General features: G+C 42.0%; 2 long non-coding RNA genes across 2 annotated transcripts in view; one reads left to right on the forward strand and one right to left on the reverse strand.

Annotated features, from left to right (window-relative positions):
- LOC134515436 (uncharacterized) overlaps positions 1-2,460 on the forward strand; it is a 29,208-nt gene extending 26,748 nt beyond the window's left edge. Inside the window, exon 3 of the long non-coding RNA XR_010071012.1 lies at positions 990-2,460. This is a non-coding gene — a long non-coding RNA (uncharacterized LOC134515436). The remainder of the gene's footprint in view (positions 1-989) is intronic.
- Positions 1-22,033, reverse strand: part of LOC134515438 (uncharacterized) — an 81,443-nt gene that overhangs the window by 3,022 nt on the left and 56,388 nt on the right. Inside the window, exons 2-3 of the long non-coding RNA XR_010071013.1 lie at positions 18,227-18,371; positions 4,296-4,546 (exon numbers count right to left, since the gene is read on the reverse strand). This is a non-coding gene — a long non-coding RNA (uncharacterized LOC134515438). The remainder of the gene's footprint in view (positions 1-4,295; positions 4,547-18,226; positions 18,372-22,033) is intronic.

Here is a 22,033-nt window from a genome sequence, read left to right on the forward strand (position 1 = left end):
ATACTCTAGCTCAAGGAGTACATGCCCCGGTTCTTGGAGATGTTAATGGAAGAACATCTATTGACTTCATTTGGAGTTTGAGCTGCCTGTTTGAGGAAGTGCGTTAAGTATTTAACCCAGCTGTTGCCCATCTTTATCTGTGCGTCTTAGCCTTATTCATTTAATTACCAATATAATGTGTTCTTGGTGCAACTTAACACTATATTCTTATGCAATGTTACAGTGGTGCAGCTGTAAGTCAAATATTGTGTTTTATTTCAAAATACAAAGTGGGAATAGAGAAAGCAGGTGTTGTACAACAGAGGGGCAACCTCATAATAGGAAATGGCATTTCAATTAAATTTTCAGAGGGGGAACAATATTCTAGGTATTTTCTGTATCAAAACATTATAGCAGCCGGTTGACAGAAGCAAGCAGCAAATTGTTTCTTAACTGGCTTTCATAAGACTTCACTGTGCAATAGGAGTCTCTGACTCTGGCAGCACACTCTTTCATCTGTGGAAATGAAGGCCTCCTGGACTAAGCAAACCTTAAAAACTTGCCCCAAGTCCAAAGCCTTTGGACTGGAATCCAGGTATTCTGATTCGTGGCCAGCGCAGCTTACATGTGAGACCAGACTAAATGTGCTAGTATTTCTAGTAGCTCATATATTCTAGTAGCTCCTGGAAGGCGAGAGTCGCACGTGTGCATGCATACAAACCTAGCAGCTGGCAACCTCGCACCGGGCTGAAGACAGCTCTGCAGTAGGAAAGCGCAGCAAGGCTGTGTTTTTCGTCAGGAGACTATGCTAATCTTTTGCTGCAACAACTGTATATAACCTGACAATTATTCTCGCCGGTCTCTGGGATTAACTTTATCTGTGGTTGAGTTCAGAATCCCCAAATGCTTATGTAATAGGTACAAGATAGCTGATAATAGAACGGGCCTTTTCTAATTTTTTTTAAAGCTGTATTAATGTAATTTCTTAGGTGTCATCTTGTCTTTTTCAGCATCAATCCATTGTGACTCGTGCACACACAGCAGAGGAAGAACAGAACCTACCGCAGCCTGTGAGCAGCAAGAAACTGCAGCTGGATGACTGCATAAGGGGTTTGCAAGACCGCCAGTAATTTTTTATATTCAGAGTTAAATAGAGCAATAAGATGGAATTTAAGCTTTAGTGCAATGGATTGAGGCTCTTCAGTCAATCAAATTATAGTTCAATCAGTTCATTTTAATCACTTCTCTGGAGAGAAGTAAACCCCTATGTTGAAGAATATGCAGCAATTTTATTGATGGAAAGTTTAATTGTTTCATTTTTCCTTACCGTCTGTAACACACTAGACTTTTAATCAGTGGGAACTGAAGTTATAATGAAGTAAAGTCCACTTTCCACAGTTCACAACTAGCTGAAAATAATTGGGTTGAGACTCCCATCCAGACAGTGTAATGCCTCTGGCATTTTCCTGAAAACTACACTTAATTGCTTTGCTGATGTTGTTAAGTGGTCCTGAGGGGGTTGAAGTAGTAAAGCTGCCCACATATGCAGGGAAACAATACACAAAAAATGTCTTACAAGGTCCTTAAAGGAGGACCAACTAGTGACTAGAAGACAGTGTATGGCTTTTTTTTTTCCTTTTCTATACCAGAGAGAACACACAGGAGAGGCTGATAAAATAAACTGTGGAAATTCTATAAACACTAGCAGTATTTTTATTTAAGGGCAGAAAGCTTGGGACTGGAAGTGCAGAAAACACCAAGGCGCTCCTTTTGCAATCAAACCGGCAACTTAAGGTGAGCCCAGCTCGGCATTTTTGTGCCGAACGCCAGTTAGCGTGCTGCCTTCTCTTCAGCACCGTGGGCTGAGGACCAGGTGTACTCCTGTCCCCACGGAGGGAGGGCAGCTCGCTCTCCGTGCTCTGAAGTGACAGGATGTGAGCCAGCCAGGAGCTGAAAGTCCAGGCCTCAGTGGGACCAGCGAGCGCACCCCATTAGGCTCTAAACCAGAGAAGGAATAACACTTTGGAATTTCTCCTTATTTAATACATTCATGGGAAACCCTCCTCAGTTGAGTGGTGTTTGTTTAAAGTGATGAAGTAACTGCTAGGCTCAGGGATATTCTGATGCAGAAATAAATATGTTAGTTATCTAATAAAGAAAAATATTTATTTAGGACACGTGAATTAGGTAGTGCCAATGAACTTGAATTCAGGGTTGGAACCTGGAGCTGTTCTGGGGAAGGAGGGACAATAAGGCTAATTTAGCTTTGAGCAAGTGGGTCCCATCCCACCCCCCGTTTATTTACATATGCAGGCCCAGTAGAGTCTCTCTCTCAACAGCCTGACCTTCCTCAGCTGGTATCTCTCTAAACTTCGCAGTGGCCTTTGCTTATTTTATTCTTGCTTTCTCAGGCTCTGAGCTGAACAACCACCCCCTGATGACCTTCTCGAAAGGAACACAGACAAAATTTAGGCACTGAAATCTTAAAAGTTGCCTTAACCCTACATCTGACTCTGGGGGCCCCTCAAGAGCCTCCAAGTTGGTACCTCAAATTTTGGCCAGCAAAGCTCTCCCAGCAGCTGAAATGACGCTTTTTCCACTGAAACATGCTTAAATCTAGATAGGACTTGAGCACTCGGCATGTAGCCCCACATTAGACTGGCTGATCCCCATAACATTAATAAGCTTTAACACCTGTTTCTCCTATGGCAAAGTAGTAACCTCCCATGTGCTGGAACCGCCAACCATATGCCAAGGAGATCAAGCTGCCAGTTTTGAGAACAGCACTGGGAGCAGCCCATTGTGTCTCCTTTACTCTGCTTGCCTGCCTCTGGGAGAACAGCGCAGCAGCAGCAGTGGTTGGGCTCTGCTGTTCCTGGCGCCCCTTTGTGAGGTGAGGAATGTGGTATGGAATGGTTCTAGCAAATGAAGACTACGTTGTGACAACTGATGGGAGACTCTGATTGCTTTTTTTTTTTAATTTTTACTGAGCTGAAGGACTGCAGGAACCAGGGCAAATCTTCACTGCAGAGGGAAAAACCAACCTAATGTGGCTGGCTGAAATTTTCCACTGTCTTGTCTGGATGGTTTAGAGGGTACCCTTCTCCCCGACCCTTCTTTTGCAGACAGGGCCATTGTCCCAGAAGGAAGTTTGCTTCCTGGAACGGTAATGCAATAGTGTGCCAGCTGGGTCGCATTTGGAAGCAGACCTGCTGCTGGGTCTCACATGCTTTAAAGTCTTAGCCTGGGTCTGAATGGAACCAAGAGGGAGCGAATTATTTGACATACACTCTCCTGATTTACATACTGTATGGGTACAACAAAGTGTGCCCTCCAGAAGAAAGCCAAAATACATCTTCCTGTAGAAGCACGAATCTGACTGCTCCCGTGATAAAACTGGTCACATGGCAAGATACAATTTGCATGGCTGTCACCAAAGCCAGCGTATGTATTCATTTGTGGAAGCATGTCAGACACCATATGTCAGTAATATGCCTTTGATATGGTAGGGTCTGAATCATTTTTAACAGCTGAATGGCATATGTTTAAATGTAAACATCTGTTCTGTGTTGGTACTGTAGTGGTTGTATTTATTTCTGTATTTTCCCTTGAATAAGAGTTTGATTCAAACCCAGGAAAAGTGTGGGATTCATCCTATTTTTAAAGAAATGCAGTTTTTGTAGTATTTCAGCATGTGGCCGATGTGTGTATCTTTTCATAGATGAGAAGGGCATTTAAAAGAGAATTTTTTCCCTTTAGGTAAGCAGAACAAACTCAGTTTCCAGGCAAAATAAAAATTTGATATGACAAGAAGTTTGTTAAATGAAAAGATTATTGGTTTAGTGTTGGGCAGGTTCTGTAATGTATGGATTTACTGCAAAGCAATCCATGTAAGAGCGCGTGTTAAACCGTGATGACAGTAAATTGGTTTTATCCAGAAACTTTTCTGATGCAGTTAAAGAACTTGCAGTGTAATAAATGACTTAATAAAGGAATGAAGTAATACACTATGTTTGTTAGGCTATTCATTATACATGTGTGAAACTGAAAACCAGTGTCACAACAAAGGGATTCAAAAGCAGTTATTGCAACTCATCAATCAAGTGAGCCACTGGAGCAGCATTCGGGATGCTACAGCCAGCCTAAAAGGCACAGTTTGGTCAAAAGTAACTAACAATAGCTTACTGTTACAGCAAAATGAGGAGGGACATCAGGAACTGACTGGGAATACCTGTAGAGTCTAGAGGCGAGTGTTCAGTGGTACGCTACCGGAGATGCTTAAGAAACATTGCAGTGAGCAACCGTGTTGGACTCACCAGCGGGGTGGCAGGAGGAGGCTCCAGAAAGAAGCGACTGCCGCGGCAAGTTGTGTCCCATCAGAGGTACAAGTACTTCTGCAAATGCCTCAGCTGAGCAGACGATCTTGCTCTCAGGAACGTCCCCGTGACTGTTGGTTTCTAGCTTTTGGTAAGAACTCACCCAATTTAGCACTGAATAACAAATGCCGGCTCTTGGTGGACTTCTGCAGCCCGGTCTTCTTACGCAGTTTGTATGGCTTGGATCAGGCCTTAAAAAAAAAACCAACAAAACAGCCATCACATATTACGTAAGTCTAAATCCCAAACCTTTGTATCGTTGTCACAGAATCATAGCATTTCATAACCACAGCTTAAAACAAACCAAACCAAACCGTGAAAAGCTGAGTGCTGCTGGATCCACCAGCCAGTTAGTGAAAAATGACCGAAAAATGACCAAACTGCACCTGCTGCAATGGCACAGCCGCCGCCCGGGCGACAGGAGGCCAGGCCGAGGGGCCTCGGAATCAGTGCCATCTTGTGGCACTTCGTGGTATTAAAAAACCCCTGAGCTACAATAACTGCAAATATCCTCAGAATCAACCGCCATTCAAAAAAATTGCGCTTGGTAAATGATATAAACCACAGTAAGGATATGTAAATTTGGCTGTAACTTCTGCAGTTGTGCATGGAGCAGCTCACAGCACCTGAATGATTAATGAGGCAAATGCTTCCCAATTATGGATGGCTGAAGGTGCACAGTGAGTTGCATGTAATTATAAATCCTGAGGACAGATGGAAAATTCTGCACCATCAAAAGCCTGCTCCTCATTAGCCGTGTCCCACTCCGTGGAAGCACAGTGGCCAGGCCGGGGCAGGGCTGCCCAGCCCCATGGGGAGCGGGCGGCTGCTGGACCCTCGCCGTGGGGCTGGCGGGGTGCCTCAGCCGGGAGAGGGCCGGTGTCCCCTTCCCCACGCCCCAGGAGGCACGGGGCAGGCGCTGGCTGCTTTGCCAAGAGCCTTGCACCTGGCTCCAGCGTGCTGCTGGCTGCAGGCACTGGGCAGTCAAGGCAGAGTTGTGCTGAACACAAAGACACCCCAAAAGCATCCACCCAGGGTGAAACCCTGCGAGGGCAGCGTGAGGCTGCTTTTCAGACTTGGGCTGCTTCTGTGTCGCTTACACAGTGTCAAACACGTCCCGCCGGTTCTTCCACCCTCCTGCCTGGCACCAGCCTTCGCCCAGGCCCATGCAGGCAGCTGCTCTCGCCGCCTCAACTTAAAAAAAAAGGAACTCCTACACTTACCCTGCTCTCCCCACCCACCCAACTAGGTGGGAAGCTCCTGTGTTCTTCATGGTGCCATTTTATATATATACTAACCATATAAAATATTCATAAGTAAATACATTATATAACATGGTACGCATATAATATTTACCTAGTATATAAAACAATGTATAATATAAACATATAAAATAAATACTAAAGTATTAATATAAATAGCGCATGCAATATAAGTAATATATGAGTACACATATAAAATGTAAATATGTAAATAAGCATATAAATATATAGCATATATAAATACAAATAATACAATTGTAAAAAATGTATAACTTACAATATATATTTTATATATACAAAAAAAGACGCTCTTTCCTAATAATGACTGCTGCAATATCGGAAGAGAACACCTATTGTTCCTAGCACTGTAACATACATTGCATAGAAAGGATGTAAATAATAGCAACTTGGTTGGGATGTAGACGAGCCCTTTGAGGCAGGCACATAGTCGGGTGGAGGCCAGCGGTGCAGCGGGGAGCTGGTACTGCTTTACAGCTCAAAGGGCGCTGAGGGACCGTGGACGGACCCGTGTGTGCCAGTAGGTAACCCAGGGGCTCACACACACCTCTCATTCTTTCTGGCTCCTTACCTACTTTGAGGCTGTCCAAGCAACTCAGACATTTCCCGCAATGGCTTTTCAGGAGTGGCTGCAGCGCAGTAGCAAAGTTACGGTCCTATTTCTGCTTTCTACTGTCTCCACTTCTGTTTCTTTTTCTTTCAATGACCCTTAAATTCTTGTAAGTTTATAATCCTCGCGTTAAAACCAGATTTAATTTTTTTCAAGGAAAATGCAATGTTATTTTTATCAAACCTTCTGAAAAGAAAATCACTTCCACGCTACACGTGTTCCGCTCAAGGACTTGAGCCTTGATGTTCAGCTAGTATAATTTTAGTACTTAAACAGTGGGCCTTTCTCAGAGATTTTTGCTTTGCTGGAAAGTAGTTGGGTACAGTTGCCCAGTACGGTTGTTGTGGGTTTGTTTTAGGTTTATTGCAGGGCACTGAGTGGCGTTATAATCTCTTTTTTGAGGACAGTAGAAATGCTATAATTTCAGACAGCCAAGAATTTTATTACATACAGGGAGTCAACTAAGAGCAAATTAGAAACTGATTTTTTCATGTTAATTTGATCGCAATTAAAGACAAAAAAAGAAGTCTAAGATACTGAACTGTCAGTGCGGTTTGTCACACGTACGACTATTAGATTTGCTCCAACTTTAACAAGGGAATTGTGAAGTTTTATTTTCCAAACTAGGCAAATTGTGCTTTTATCTTATATTAGGGTAAGCTGCATTATTAAACACAAAGTAATCTTACAAATAGTTTGAAGCCAATATTAAAATTACAACATAAACGATAGCAGTTGCTTCTTTTCCTAAGAAGGGTGAAAGCAAATAATACTTCTTTCAAGTCTCTAATTTTCAATACTTTGTATAGACTTCTGGCCATTTGCTGAACTCTCACTGTAAATCTATAATTTAGCAATCTAACTATCTCCTCTCTGTCATGCTGGAAATTAAATTTGCTTTTCTTGACTAAGATTTATTTTTTTCTCACTCATTGCCTGCCCCAGTAGCAAGTTTTGAGTTTTCAGATGGGCTTGATTTTGTTCTACTTTTGCATATAAGAATTCCCCGTAAGCCATCTCGGAGGGGATGATTACCGCCTGGATTCCCACTACCTTTCTCTAGCAGAGGCACTATTTTGTTGCTCATCAGAGGGCCCGATGTGGCTGCTGTGTGACTGGGAAGGGGCCACCCTCTTACCTAGCCATAAAATACCCTTAGCCTCTTTTGTCATGTAACTGTGGGATTACGCACCCGGCAACAATCGCGGAAGGAACAGAAGCAGAAAATACTGCGGCTGCCATCGAGAGGTAGAATTGGAATGCAGTTCGAGATCTGAGTATTAGAGCTACCCAAACACCAGTGTTCTCAGCACTGCCCTTTCATTTTCAAAAATACACTGTAGATGAGAGCTCACGTTTCAAAATGTTCAAGGGGTTTTAATCTTAGAGTTTGGGCTCTAGGTGTTGAAGAGACCTTGGTTTTGTAACATCCCAAATTATAAGGCAGTCAAAAATAACACTCTGGCTTAACTCTCCTAATGCAACCTTTTCTCCCATTTCTCCACCTTACAAAGCCAGTCACAAAAAGTTCTGGTTTACCTATAGGATTCCTTACTGTATCATAGCTCCTTATATTAGACTAGGTTTTCAAGTTAGCCCTTAGAGAGATTGCATTTCTACTTTGTAATGATTTTAGCATTGGAAAAGTTAATCTAGAAAGATGCCTGGAAAACAATGAAGCCACTAAGGGAATTCTTTCCTTCTTGAAGCATCTATCACTCCATGGTAGAAGAATCAGAGGGATATGTTAAGCTTGCTATATCCTCTGTCAATCTTTTGTTCGATTATTACGTTATCAAGTTGCTTGCACTGTGAGAGATTAAAACACTTAGGTAAGTGCAAAGCATAGAGTTACCCAGCACTTTGAATATAAGTCAGACATCAAACTAGTTTTTGAAGTGCAGAACTACTGAGCTTTCACTTTGTCACACGAGCGGATGTTGCCGGAGGCAAGGAGGAAAGGAGCGATGCGTACTTCTTTTCCTTGGCTGCTGAACCTCGCACTACCTGAAGAACCAGACACGGTGTGTAGCTACTGGTTAGCTGCCTTTCAAACCTGTCTTCTGCCTAAGGGCCATCAGATGTGCGGCTGAGGAGAAGAGACAAATTCTCCCGTTGTGAATCTCCGTAACCTGAGGGCGTGCTGCTCAATGCAGTAAGTAAATGGTTGGGCTGCTTTACACGAGGGGAGAACTTTATTAATTTAGGGGTCTGACAATATTATTCTTCCCTTTTGCTCCACTTTAAGGAAAGTTCTGCCCAGTATGGGAACGAGCTACTAATAAGCAGAGATGGAATATCTCATCTAGGGAGGAAGACTTCATCCTGGATACAGTTACTCAAAATGATGGTGCAGGTTAATGTAGCTTGAGATGCAACCAAAACTATTTGCTATACGTATTACATTTTGATAACTGTGGCCTGCCATATATACATTCTGGCTACCTTTTAATATAGGCGGGCATTTGTCCACAGGGGAATCCTTAAGTCTGGTTACTTTCCTACCCCATTACCTGGATGTCCATTTATTCTGCAGAATCCAAGAAACATGCAGTTAAGTAACTCTCCAGGCCCAATGAACTGGCTGGGGACTCTGTGTCTCTACGTAATTACACTCACGCGTCTCACCGTTCAAGTAAAAAAGTGCTTCACTCTCTTATTTGTATCAATCTTTAAGTAAACCTACAAGGAAATACTACACCACTTTTAACAGATGTGAAATTAACGTATACAGGCTTATGATACAGGATGCCAGGGGTTTCAACAAGCATCGGTAGCATGGTACCCGTCTCCCTCAAACATAGTAAGCTGTACATCATTCCCTACAGATTTTCTTCTTCCTGCACATGCATCATATATACCTCCACTGGTAGGTATATATGCAAATACCTCCATTGCTATTACATATATCTCCTTATAATGGAGTCTCCAAAATACTGTGCTGGAGGATTGTTTTTGTGTACCTTACAGAGCGATGAATGTTTGAACTGGTGGACTGTTGGAGGCACCAATATTCATTCATGTGGCTGTCACAACCCCGTATTAGCACAGATGCTGTGTGCCACTGAAGAAGCAGACAGCAAGGCTGGCACACGCAAAGGAAGGTGGGTTTTGGAGGGTGAACTAACGTAAATGCCAGTTACAAAAGTGAGAGAGTTCATTTAGAAAAGTTCATTTGTGAACAGATCCTACACAAGACTTTAACAACACAGAGAGGTGCCCCTCGGAGCAGAAACCTTTCTCTGAAGAAATGTGGACCATAATAATATTATCTACTTAACAACTGCCCATAGTCTCTTTTTAAGCTCACTTGGCTGTGCCTACTTCCAAAACACTGTGCTAGCTTGTTAAGATTTTTTTGTTTACAAATAAATAAATAAATGTTAGACATTAGGATTGTACATAAAATTATTTTTCCCCCAACTATGATCATGGTCATGCCTTTTCCCGTTACGTGTAATCATTAGTGACCACATGGTCAATTATTAACATAATCTCACAGAAAGCCCTGCTAGATAGGGAGAAACATGAAAATCTCAAGAAAGAAGGTATCTGACTTCCAAACAGAATGCCTGCCTAAGACCAAGCCTCATTAGGGAGAAGTCCTCCAGGCAAACATCCCCTCATTATTTATTGTCATGGTTTACTGAAGATTCCTCAGTGTAATTCACAATTGGTTTTTAAATAAACCTCTCTGTATGGTAGATGTGATATTCCCGAACCTAAGCAGCAGGGTTAGCTGAAAACTGAACAAGACCAAAATTGCACATTTCGGGGACTCATAAACAGCTTAGAGCCTGACAATGCAACAAGAAGAAGCAAAAATATGATTGACAACATATGGCTGAAAAGTAAGGTAGCAGTGGCTGTACAACACAATAATGAAACAGTGAGACTGCAAAGCAAAAGCAATTAGCAAACAAGTGTTGGCAATGAAGAATTATTTATGGTGAGGAACTTCTCTGTAGGAGAAGGATGGTGCTGTGTTTATGATTAAGATTTAAGGCACGAAGGCCTTTGGATTTAAGGCTTTGCTTCCCATCCTTCATCCTGGCTTGTAGAGGGTCAGTCGGGCCTAGGGTCTCAAAAGTTTTGAGGCACTCTGATGTCCTGGAGGATTTGGTCTAAGTCTAGAGCTCAGCTGCTCATCTGGAAATTAGGGATACCAAAGCGTCTCGTAGCGGGTACTGTGAAGGAGAGGGTGCTAAACACTGGACATGATTTATCCAATGGTTTTGCTACGGATCTTTTCAAGGTGACAGTCTGAGGGGTTTTCCTTACAAATTTTATCACATCAAAGGGTTAACTAATTTATGCCCAAGGTGAAAAGCGCATGACCATGATTTCCATTTTTTATTGCACTTAACTGCTGAGACCTGTTAAAGAAGTCCAGAATACCTCACAAATTTCCATCTCCAATTAGAAGAGGGTGAAGTTCTCTTCAAGGAGAAAATCCTCTGGTGTGATCCATTTTTCTGCTGCAGTTAAATATTCTTGGGCTGATTCAGCATCTGGGCTGATGAGTTGGCCCCTGGACGCACTCGCCTTCGTTGCTCTTGAGGAGGCTGGAGGGGCAGCACAACGGAAAGTTTCTCTCCTCACCAGAGGACGCGCACGCAGGCCAGGGCTTGCCAGGGCAAGGTCTCCTGAATCCCTCGCTTGGCTCTGTGCACTGCATCTACTACTACCCATAAAAGACTCATTCTCTTAAATTTCATATTTATGACTTTGCATAACAAGATTTCTTTACTAAGGTAATACTATAGTCGAACAAATGTAAAGCTGATGAGGGTAAAGAGTAAAATAACTGAAAAGGGCTTTTTTACTCAGTGTGGTGAAAGGCAATATGAATACAAACATTGCTTTTTCTAGTGTACCTATTAATAGAGTCATGCCCACTCTTTGCTGAATGTGTACTTGTGTGTGTGAGACTGTGTGTGTGTGCAATAAAACTCTTAGTTTATTAAGCATTTTTTTCTATTCTGCTATGTCAGTCTAAATTCACTTTGAAGGCAGAAATGATGGAATTGTTCAATATATTGTGTGCAGAAGGTTATGACCTCTGCAATCAGCCCCTGAAACACCACTGTCTTTTTACTTCTGGGGCAGCTGACATGAATTATAAGGTAGCTTCATAAAACCATAACATTTTACTAAAGCTGAGGCCTCTGAATATGCACTACTTGAGCATTTTTGTATTCTTTCTCATATCCAAAATATTTACAACTGTATTAGATTTCAAAAATGAAAATTGACCGTGCTAATTTTACTGAATATCCTGTTTCTAAACAAGGTCTCAATCCTGCAATAGCTCATGGCAAATGGCCTTATACTAGTAAAAAAAAGTACCACTGATTTCTGCATCCATTTGTGTACGTTTTGCAGGAGACATCTTAAAGTTTCCATGATATCATCTAGCAGGAAGACACAGGTACGTGTCTGAGTGCTGGACCAGGCGGTGGAGGACACCCCTCTACACTGAGGCATGCTCCTAAACTGAAAGGGGTGATATGCTTTTGCTTCAAAAGGGGGGCAGAAAGAATAACCTCAATGAAAACCTGAGAAAAAAATAACACCCCCAAATACCTTCTGCTGCATGTTGAAGGTCCTCTGTTTGGAGGAAGACTGACCCAGCCAAATTGGAACGCCTAGTGTAAAGCCAACATCACTCCTCTGCGCTTCCACACTAATTAAACCTACTGTATTCTCTATAACATATGCAACTGAAATTATATCAGCCACAACAGCAATGATCTTTTCCTTTTGTCACCTGTCTCTGGCAGCAGCTCTGCCTCCTCTGCTGTTCCTAGCAGGGTAGGTCCAAATCCATTATTTCTCTTCCACACACAACGAAGGCCTATACAGCTTCAGGAGGGCCCATAAAGTGGTAGCCAACAAACAGAAAGTCAAGTTGCTGAAGTGTATCATTGGTGTATTCTGTAAAGCATTTAAAGACCAGAAGTTTAATAAAGCTGCTGTACATATCCTGTGCCCATGGGTGAACACGGTTCACCAGACCCCTGTGTCGACACCACAGGTCTAACTTGCTTGTGGAACTTGAAAATGTTCCCAGCAGGATCCTCTGAACAGATGCAACATACTACAATGTTTTAAAAAATAAAGCCTTACTTATTCATACCTTGAAGGTACAGGGCCCTGCAGAAAGCGCGTTAACATGGTGGAAGGCCTAAAAGCCCAAGCTTAACCTCTCCGTGCTCAGGGAAGAGTGTGCTGCCACTGAGTTGGGAAAAGCCAGGCTGTCCCACTCGCAAAACGTTCTCTTTGTTCTCTACATGAATCGGTTTGTATCTGCTGATAACACACTTCTTTCCGAGGGTTTCAGGTTTAGGATTCCCTTTGATGCTAGACTCACTGCTGGGAACAGTAAACCACTCTAACTTTGATGGAGCCACAATTATTCCCTATAGTCAGCTATTCCATTGTTTCCTCTAAAACTCTTATTTATGTCACCATTTCAATTTGGGTAGGTTTCCCCCTTCATCCTTTCTGATTTAAATCATGCCAGTCAAGAAAGTTATGAATCAGATAGCCTAAGAAGCATGCAGTATTTTAACATAAAATATACATAAATTCCTCATCCTCTGTAGCATACACAACTAAAATTACATCAGCGACCACAACAATGACTTTTTTCTTTTGTCACTTCTCCCTGGCAGCCGCTCTGCCTCCTGTCCGTGCCGTTCCTAGCAGGGTAGCAGGGCTGGCAGCCTCCGCCAGAGTCACGAGCGCACAGAGACCACCTGGCTGAGGGGTGTCTGGGTCTGAACGCATGTGGGTGCCAACGCTTCTGAAGATTTCAGCCTGTCTGGGGCATTTAAGTGTTACATCAGGGAGCTCAGTCTCGTAACGGTAACCTAAGCTACAAGCAGCAGGGAGGTATTTGTGCTGTGCTTTGCTGAGAGGAGCGTTCAGAGCCTGTGACACTGTCTGACACTAACTGATTAAGATACAGGTACCGTGGTGCTGTCAGGAAAGAAGAAAGAGGGCTCACAGTGCTATTGTTGCTCCCGGATCTCCAGCAGAGCAGCAACCAGACACCAGTGCACAGCAGCACCGTGCTCTACCCCCTTTTCTGAGAATTACTGCCTAGCCAGCCCTAAAGCGATTAGAAACACACCATTTTTTTATCACAGCCTGTCCCGCTGCACAGACTCCAAAGCCTGTATATCATAGGTGATCCGATCCTTATGACTGGAGAGGGGACTATGATAAGAAGAGATGAGGGAGATGTGAGAAGGACAAAAATATGAACTCTATAGCAAATCTCATAATGAAACAATTAAGAAGGCTGCTGCTGCACCAAACAAGACCAAGACCTAATGGGGAGAGAAACAGAGCTACCTAGTTATGCTGCAGATGTAGACTAATCTTCATTTTCTACACAGCTTTTACTTGCCATCTTTAAAAAACACACATTCAAACTTCTCCCCTGAACCCAATTTTCTGGGTATCCCCAAAGCTCACACTACACTATTAGTGTGAACGGTGAAAAGGATTGCTTTGCCAGGCAGAGACAATTGCCAGGCAGTCTAGGGCTTGGGGACAGAATTTTAGTTTTATTTAGCTTAATTCCTAGGGCTTTCCCCAGTACAAGATGCAGGGTTTCCCCATGTACCTCTTCATCCCATCTTTGCAGCTCAGACTTACATTTTTGGCCTTCTGGAGTCACCTCTCCTCCTTACAGCCTGCACGCAGGAAGGCAAGCAGGAAAAAAAAGTCTCAGCTGTCTTCAGAAATCTGAGGTCACTACAGACCTGTGATTGTCTTACGCATTTTTGTGCCAAGCCAGGTATGTTTCTGTCATCTGTGTGGTGCCAGAATTGTCCTTGTCGTCCATGAAGCAGAGGCCAGAGGAAACTGCAAAGATTCTGCTCTTCCTTTCACCAGGGGGAAGGCACTTGGGCTTCCAGGAGCCTCTATTCTCTATCACAACTGGGCTGTTTTCATCTCAGCTTTCTTAATAAATATTTAGCCGGCAATTCACATTTTCCCTCCTGTTCTATCTAACAGAGCTGATTATTGCGGGGGTCAGGTGGTTACATGAGCTAATTAATATTCACAGGGAGCAGTAGGAAATAAGTGCAAACCCCATCTCCTCAGCTTTAATTACTATATCAGTGCTATCAAATTCCATGTGGATACACTTCCCACATCATCTCCAAACAATTTCAGATGTGTATACTAACAGGATCCACAACATCTTTAACTCATGATCTTCTGTCATTACAATATAATTACTCTAATGCATCTTTACTGTGCAACGCCCGCCAAAGCTAACAGCCGTTGAGTATACCATGTAATTATAGAATAGAGATGTTGATGTAAGCTTTTTGCTTACAGTGACTTGCAGCATTTCTTCCAGTCCCGTTATTCAACATTTGTGGGCAACCTGACTCCTACCTGCTCCCCTTCCTTCTCTATATTAACTTTATGAAACATTTATGTTATTCTAGCACTGAGAAGCCCCAGGCGGCACTGAAATCCCAGTGGGAATACAGCATAAGAGTCAATAAAGTGGCGATAAATTGCTTCACCTTGGTTAGCTCTGCGTATATAGAAGAGGAATAGAGGAAGGCAAGTCAGGGAAGAGCAACTGCAGTTTGCACCTCGCTGAGCTATGGGTGAGGATCTGGGCCTTGTATAGAGGTTAGGAGAGATTTAACAAACAATGCAGTACTGGCTAATTAAGCTAGCGAATATCCCTTGATTAAGTGCTTATGAAGGTCAGACACAGAAGTCAGCTAGTTAGGGAGAATGGGGTAAGCTTCAGAGGGTCTTTGTGGCAGAGATGTTTATATTTCACAAGAGATAAAAGGATGAGCCGGCAGAATAACTTGTCAAATGACAAGCCATGAAGATGGTTTTAGCCTCTCACTTCTACCACTGTAGAAAGTGAGGAACAAAGTATGCATTTTAAAGAGACAAAATGGGATGAATTTTCAAAACAACTTAAGGATTTTCAAATGAGAACTAGCTGCAGACATCACTAGGAATACATCAATGTACTCCTGTGTCCTTCCAGAGATTTACAAAACCCTCTTGGTATATCAATTTCATCAGTCCTTTTACTTCTCTTAAATGGCAGTCATTTTAAACTGTATAACAGCATTTGCATTTGATACATTTGGCTTTCCGTGTTATAACTTAACAGTCACTATGATTAAGACATACATTATCGACACTTGAAAAAGAGAGTTAAACAGAAATGGTATTACATTGTCACCTATCCAAGTTGTAATTGGTGTTTAACTGTAGCACTGCAAGCAAACACAGAACGACAAACAACAAAGAAACATCTGGTTTGATTGAAAGCGACTAAGAGAGGAAAACCCAAGACATGTGTATGAAAACCCAAGTGTATGAAGTTTTAGGGAAGAAGCATTCCTTCCCTGAAATGCAAAGGCCCTTCTTGAACCTGTGAGAGGTAAAGCATGGAGAAAGTGTGGCTGTTTCTTGAAGCAGTACTTCATCTCTGGGAAGTCATCTTTTGAATAGAAATGGAAATTAAGAGCTGTCAGGCTGATTTTTATCTCTGTGTATCACCTGTCAGATTTACACTGTATATGTTTGCTGATGTTCTGCAATATCCCAGTTAACTCCGTTGTTTGCATATTAACTGTTTTGTGTCCCGGATGCTCATACAAGTATCATAAATATTTTGTGAAAGACATAACCATCACTTTCAACAGTATAAACTATCATTTTCCCAAACATCTCTCAAAAAATCCCTGAAGAAGTACTTTAGAATGAGTTTTTTCAGCATCAGCTGACTGGGACATGGTGGAAGCAGTTCTTGAGCCAAAGTACTTCCACAACAGTCACTCAGCACCTAGGCCCAATGGGTTGCCTCAGAGGTAGCTCCCAGAGTTGCCTCAGAGGTAGCTCCCAGATTGATCCCAATGGAAAGATGGGGATAATGCAGTTTCAAGTTAGCTGGAAGATAATACATAATTCTGAGTGTTTGAATCCAGGATCTGGCTCTCTACTAGGACCAAGTGTGTAAGAATAAGGGCAATACGTATAGTTCACGCATGGAACTACACAGAGGTTTTTGAGAATGAACACAGTTTGTGGTTTCACAGGGTGTCATCTCTAATTATAAGGAATGCTGCCTGGTTCTGGAAAGTTCAGGACGTTCCAGAATGGAAAAGGAAAATATTGTTCTACTTTAACATCACACTGGCACTGTCGGATGATTCATAGGCTCTGGAGAACACAGAAATTACCATCTCAGCACATCTATATACCAATCACCATTTGTCATATATGAGTACTTCCCACAGTCCTAAAAAGGGATTTGTTTTGTGTATTATTTGCAGGAAATGTAACAAACTCCATAGTGAACAGCAAAATAAAAACAGCACTTGACTGTTTTATTGAATATTTCCCTATTTACTTGGGAAAACTTCACTTCAGGATTTTTTTTTATGCTGTCTAATAAAAGGGCCCCCACAGCTGTCTTCTTCATGGAGAAAAGCTGTCAACATCCAGTATTATTTTCTGCATATTGAGTGAAGTACTTGAAAGTCCCAGTTCCATTTTAATATGTGAGATGTTCTCCCATTTGTATGCAGCTGGAGAGAGTAGTTTTATCCTCATTTAAAAAAGCCATATGATGGATTTTTTCTTTAAACAAATACCGCCTCAAACTTTTTTCTGTCTCTTTCCCCCAGCATACACCTTTCCTCTCGTTAGGCACCAGTGTGCTCAAATCACTGCATAGTGTTGACATCTCAAACGTTATACATAAAATGATGCCAGCACCATTTCTTTTTTGATGTCCCTGTGCATGATCTGCTGGAATAATTCCCAGATTAACCGTTTATTAATATAATTTTTGCAAAACAGTTGGTGAGGAAATTTCATCACACTGCCTTGAATAAGGCCTTCACTATCCCTTTCTGAATTTTCTGATTCTGGGAACTGAAAGCTTCTAGTCCTAGCCAAAGTTTTCTCCAGTCCTGACCCTACAAACACTTTGCCACATAGGAGTAGTCCTACCTACAGCCAGAAGGGTATTCGTATGGGTTGGGTAATAATATTGGGTAATAATGTTGGGTATTCAATACTCAGTACCCTTTCCTATGTGAGTGACAAACTAATTTGCATTCTCAGGTACTGCAGAGCAAGGTGTGCCCGGGTACAAAGATCCCCAGCAAACCTTCCTACAAATGACCTGCAAATGAAGATTTTGCATGGCAAGAGCACAGGGTTGCCATTGCACCTAGTCTACATGGAGGGACACAAACAGGGACAAGGCGCCAACCCACAGCCTTGGCCACCCTTGCTTTTATGTATATGCCCACACAGGCACTATATATCTCTTGATTTCTCACAAAATTTGCTCACAACTAATTGCTGGTGAATTATTACAGTCCTTGAATATTTATTAAATGTGTGTTTTGAGAGCTTCAGTTATTCTTATTTACCCCATGAAGTGCAAACTTCATCCTAATTATATGCCTATCAGAGATCGTTAATTTAAAGTGCTGTTAGCTTTCTTCCATGTTGGCACAGGACAGAAGACCATTCAATGGAAATGTAGTGACATTTCATAGCCTCAGTCAGTTGTGCTCAGTCCTTCCACAGCTATTAACTCTGATGCAATGAAACACTGTTGTTATGGGTAGCAGGGAGCATCTTTAACATCCACAGCTATTTTTAATGTTTCTGTCAAGAGGCAAAATTATAGCTGTGAAGGCACAGGGAGATTCTGTCTAACAGAGGCACAAAGCTTTGAACTCTGCACACACTATGACTGAACATACTGTACATACACTTCAACACATCTTGACACTATAAAAGTCATAGTTAAAAAAACCAGGATATCTGAAGGTTATAGAACATGTAATGGTTCTAGTGTAAACAATACATGACCAAGAATTAAGTGCAAAAGATTATCAATCTCCCACTCTTGGTACGCCACATCTCACAGGCTAAGAATGACTATCCCAACCAACCTCAGATGGCAAACCACCAAGCAGAGAAGTTTGGAGCGATGCTAGCAATTGGTGAGGCACTTGGTCCAAGGAGTGAGCACGGAGTAGTTCCTCAGCAGTGCCTGGAGATGCCTTCACTCAAATTCAAGATCTCTGCTCCACATTTCTGTTTTGAAAGAGAATAAAAAAGAGGATTCTCAAAAATTCTAATGGAATTAAAATTCTGAAAATCTTACATTGGAAAAATTAGTTTTGGTGCTGATTATTTTGTCTGAAACAAATGGGGCCAACTGTACAAATCTTGGATGAACCTGGGAAACACCCCATTATAAAAACACCAGATTTGAGAGCCTCAGGGCTCCTGGGATTGTTTCTTACCTACCAACAGAGTAGAAAACATCCACACTTTAACCAGCATTCTTGGTATTTACAGTGCCCAGTGCTCAGGGTGCAAAAGAATGAGCTGGTCAAAGCTTTCCCAGGGCTTCCAGGCTTACATTCCCACAGGCCAGAGGCTGGGGCAGTAGTTAAGGTATCCAAATTCTTTACTATGAAGAGAGGAGTCAAAGCTGCAGGAGCTTCCACTTGGGTCAGAGGCCTCAGAAATTCAGGGTTTCCAGCTCTACCAGAGACAGGTGGAAGATATGTGAGCTCCTAGGGTTCAGCCCCTAGTTGAGCTGCAGGGAGCCTGCTAAGTGCCCTGGAGTCAGACAAAGGCCGCACAGAAGGTCTGCTGCAGAGCAATCAATAAGGGAGACCTGCCTACATTTTGGCAGGGCGGGGGGAAAATGAAGAAAAAAAACCCCAAAACAACAGCAAAAAAACCAAACCCAAAGACACAGAGAATTTCCTGACAAATACTTCTTTTTTTTTTTTTTCCAGTAACTCAGCATTTTCTAATGAAGCATTGCTTACTGAAAAATTTTTGTCTATTTCCATCTGGGAGGACATTATTCAGATGGACATGACACATTTTGGATGACATGAGGGAAAGCTAAGTTTGGTCCTCTTGCCAAATTCCATCCCAGCAGATAATTTCCTACTTATTTAAATCCTCCTCACAAAATTAACAGAGTGCATTATTTTAGCTCACATTCTGTCTTGCAGCTCTCGTACTGTTAAATGTTTTCTGCATTTCATCTCCCGTGTAGCCGCATTTGCCTGAGTTCAGTGGTACATTAGAGAGTATGGTATCTCTATATATAGGAAAGAGAGCTCTGGGGTCTGTAAAATCATTTGGGTTACTGCAAGATCATCAGTGCTACCCGAAAGATTATTTTTAGTACCTGAGAAGTTTTTGCATAGCAAGGTGTAATTCCACACATAATGTGACTAGTCTGTATGTCAAATTATTTTATGCCATTATGGTGCATGACTGCATTAGGGAGTAGCTGTTGTATTTTTCTGTCTCCTCAGGAACATTTATTACTACAATGAGGGTATTGCATTGATGCCAACTAAGACCCAGGCCCCTATTGTGCTAGGCACTATAGCAACAGTCAGTAAAAGGCAGTCCTTGTTCCTAAAGACCTTTCTGTTTAAACAGACAAGACATTGCCAGAGATTTATCATTTATTCTTCAGTTTATAACAGCTGCAAAACAACTTGTATGAAGAATATGAATTACAATGAATAGGCCCGGTAGGTTCGGGGAGATGAGCAGCACAAGGGACTGAAACGTCAGCGGCACTGGGGAGGAGAGGCAAAGACACAATAGATAATGACACAAGCCGTGGATGAACCCATACGTAGGTGGGAAACCCCAAACCAGTAAAAAAAAACATGGGGTGCAATCCTGAACCAACTGGAGTAACATGAAGACTCCTTCTGCCTCTAATGGGAGCCAGGATTTCCCCTCTCTGTTCCCATTTCACCAGGTACATGTCTGCATAACATAATGCAGTGTTACAGTGTTATACAGTGATGTTTACAAACTCACTTGGTACTAAAAGTAGAATTGCAGTATTGACATATTGTTCCTATCAGAGTAATAAACCCAAACAGAGCACTGTGCTATTGCTGCTAGATGGCTTCTAGTGCTCACTCAGCGCCCACTCACTGGTATTTCTGTGTGCTATTGCACGGTGTCTGTAGACAGCTCTGTTGTAGCTGTGGTTCTTTTCTATAGAACTCCCTAGGAACAGAGAGTGGGTTCACAAGCTGCCTGGATTCACTAGTCTGTCACAAAATTACCAACCTACCACTGATGGTAAACCGAAGGATTAATTATGGTCTACAATACTTCATGGCCTCCAGTGCAGGGGCTATTTAGATGGCAGTGAATTCCCTTAATACACTGTATTTCTTGCCACAAATCCTTTCTCTAAGGGATAGAGGCTAAAAATACTCCTGAGGAAGAACTCATAAACAGATGTATCCCCTGTTCTAATCTTGCTGATGTTGCTATGTTCTATGTTATTATTTACTTAAATTACATAGCTCCCCAGCCCTAACAGGAGACTCAGGTAACTTATTTTTTATCTTTTGTAACTGATACAATGCCCGTTAAAGCAGAGATAATCATGACTTCAGAGATGCAGACGTTTTCTGAACGTTCTGACTATGAATGTAATGTAATAGAGGTTTGAGTGATGCTCATTTTGCACCCCTGAGTTTATTGTAAGATTAAGTCTTTATTATTTTGCAGAACAAGCAGTAGCATCTCACCAAGGGTTTAATCACCTCAGTCAAAAAACAAATAAGCTTTTACTTAATGCACTAAAAATATAGTTGAGAAACCTTCGATCTCAAGCCGTGTGATAAAATAGACTGTGTTGACTGAGCAGATCAGCAGCTGCTGCTGTTCAGGCTCCTTCACCCGAACAATGCTTGCCTTTCTCTCTCCCCACCAAATTTAGAGATTATGTCAGTGTAGCCAACCCCAGGAGTTCAAAAATCAGAAGACAAACCAAAATAGAATCACAGGATTGATATCAAAGCCGTGGAAGTGATTGAAACTGAAGCGTATGATTTGGGGGGTCAGCCTTTAGATTTTTTAATTCATAGGAGACAGCCTTCTCTCTTCCAGTTGTCTGCTCAGTTCTCCTGGCTGTCTCATATGCCCTATTTCAGAGTGAGAGGCAACACAGGACAATGGGAAGCACAAAGGATTGGGAATCTATTTAAAGTTTATATAAATCTCAATTCTCCACCATATGTAAAGCCTTAATCCTGCAAATACCTTATCTGAATGCTCAACTTGATTCATACAAGTAGCCCCATGGAAACCAGTGGGGGTCCTCTTGTACTTGAAGTTTGCCACTTATATAAGTTACTGTTGCACATCAGAAATGTTAGCCTGTGTCACAATATTAAGATTACCTGAGAATGAATAGCTCCACTGCTCAGTTTTCTCTGTGATCTTGGGCAAGTCCTGAATCATCCTACATCTGAGCTTCCCTCTCTTTAAAAAAGGGGGTAAAATTTGCCTCTACAAGGTACTTGGAAGCCTCCAGACAAAAGGTAAGAAAATTCTGATAATTAATATATTGTCTTCTTCTGATGTAAATTGAATTCTAGCTAACACAGCTGGAAAGAATGATTAAAAAATCACTGAAAAGTATTTCATAGTTAGATTTCCTAATAAAATCAAACCCACAGAACTGGATTTAATCCACCATGGATCAGGTCTGACTCAGCAGCCAAGAGAAACAGAGGACTTATTCTTCTCAGCGCTGAGAAGATCATACTTCTCGTTTCACGAACTGGACCTTTTGCACTTCAGCAGGATAGGCAAGAACCTCTTCTGAAAACAGCAGTTCCTGGGAGCTAGAATTTCTCATGCATGAGTTTAGCAAGATCTAAGCATTTCTTTACCTTTTTCCTCCA

Source organism: Chroicocephalus ridibundus, chromosome 4 (genome assembly GCF_963924245.1).
Source record: "Chroicocephalus ridibundus chromosome 4, bChrRid1.1, whole genome shotgun sequence".
NCBI lineage: Eukaryota > Metazoa > Chordata > Aves > Charadriiformes > Laridae > Chroicocephalus > Chroicocephalus ridibundus.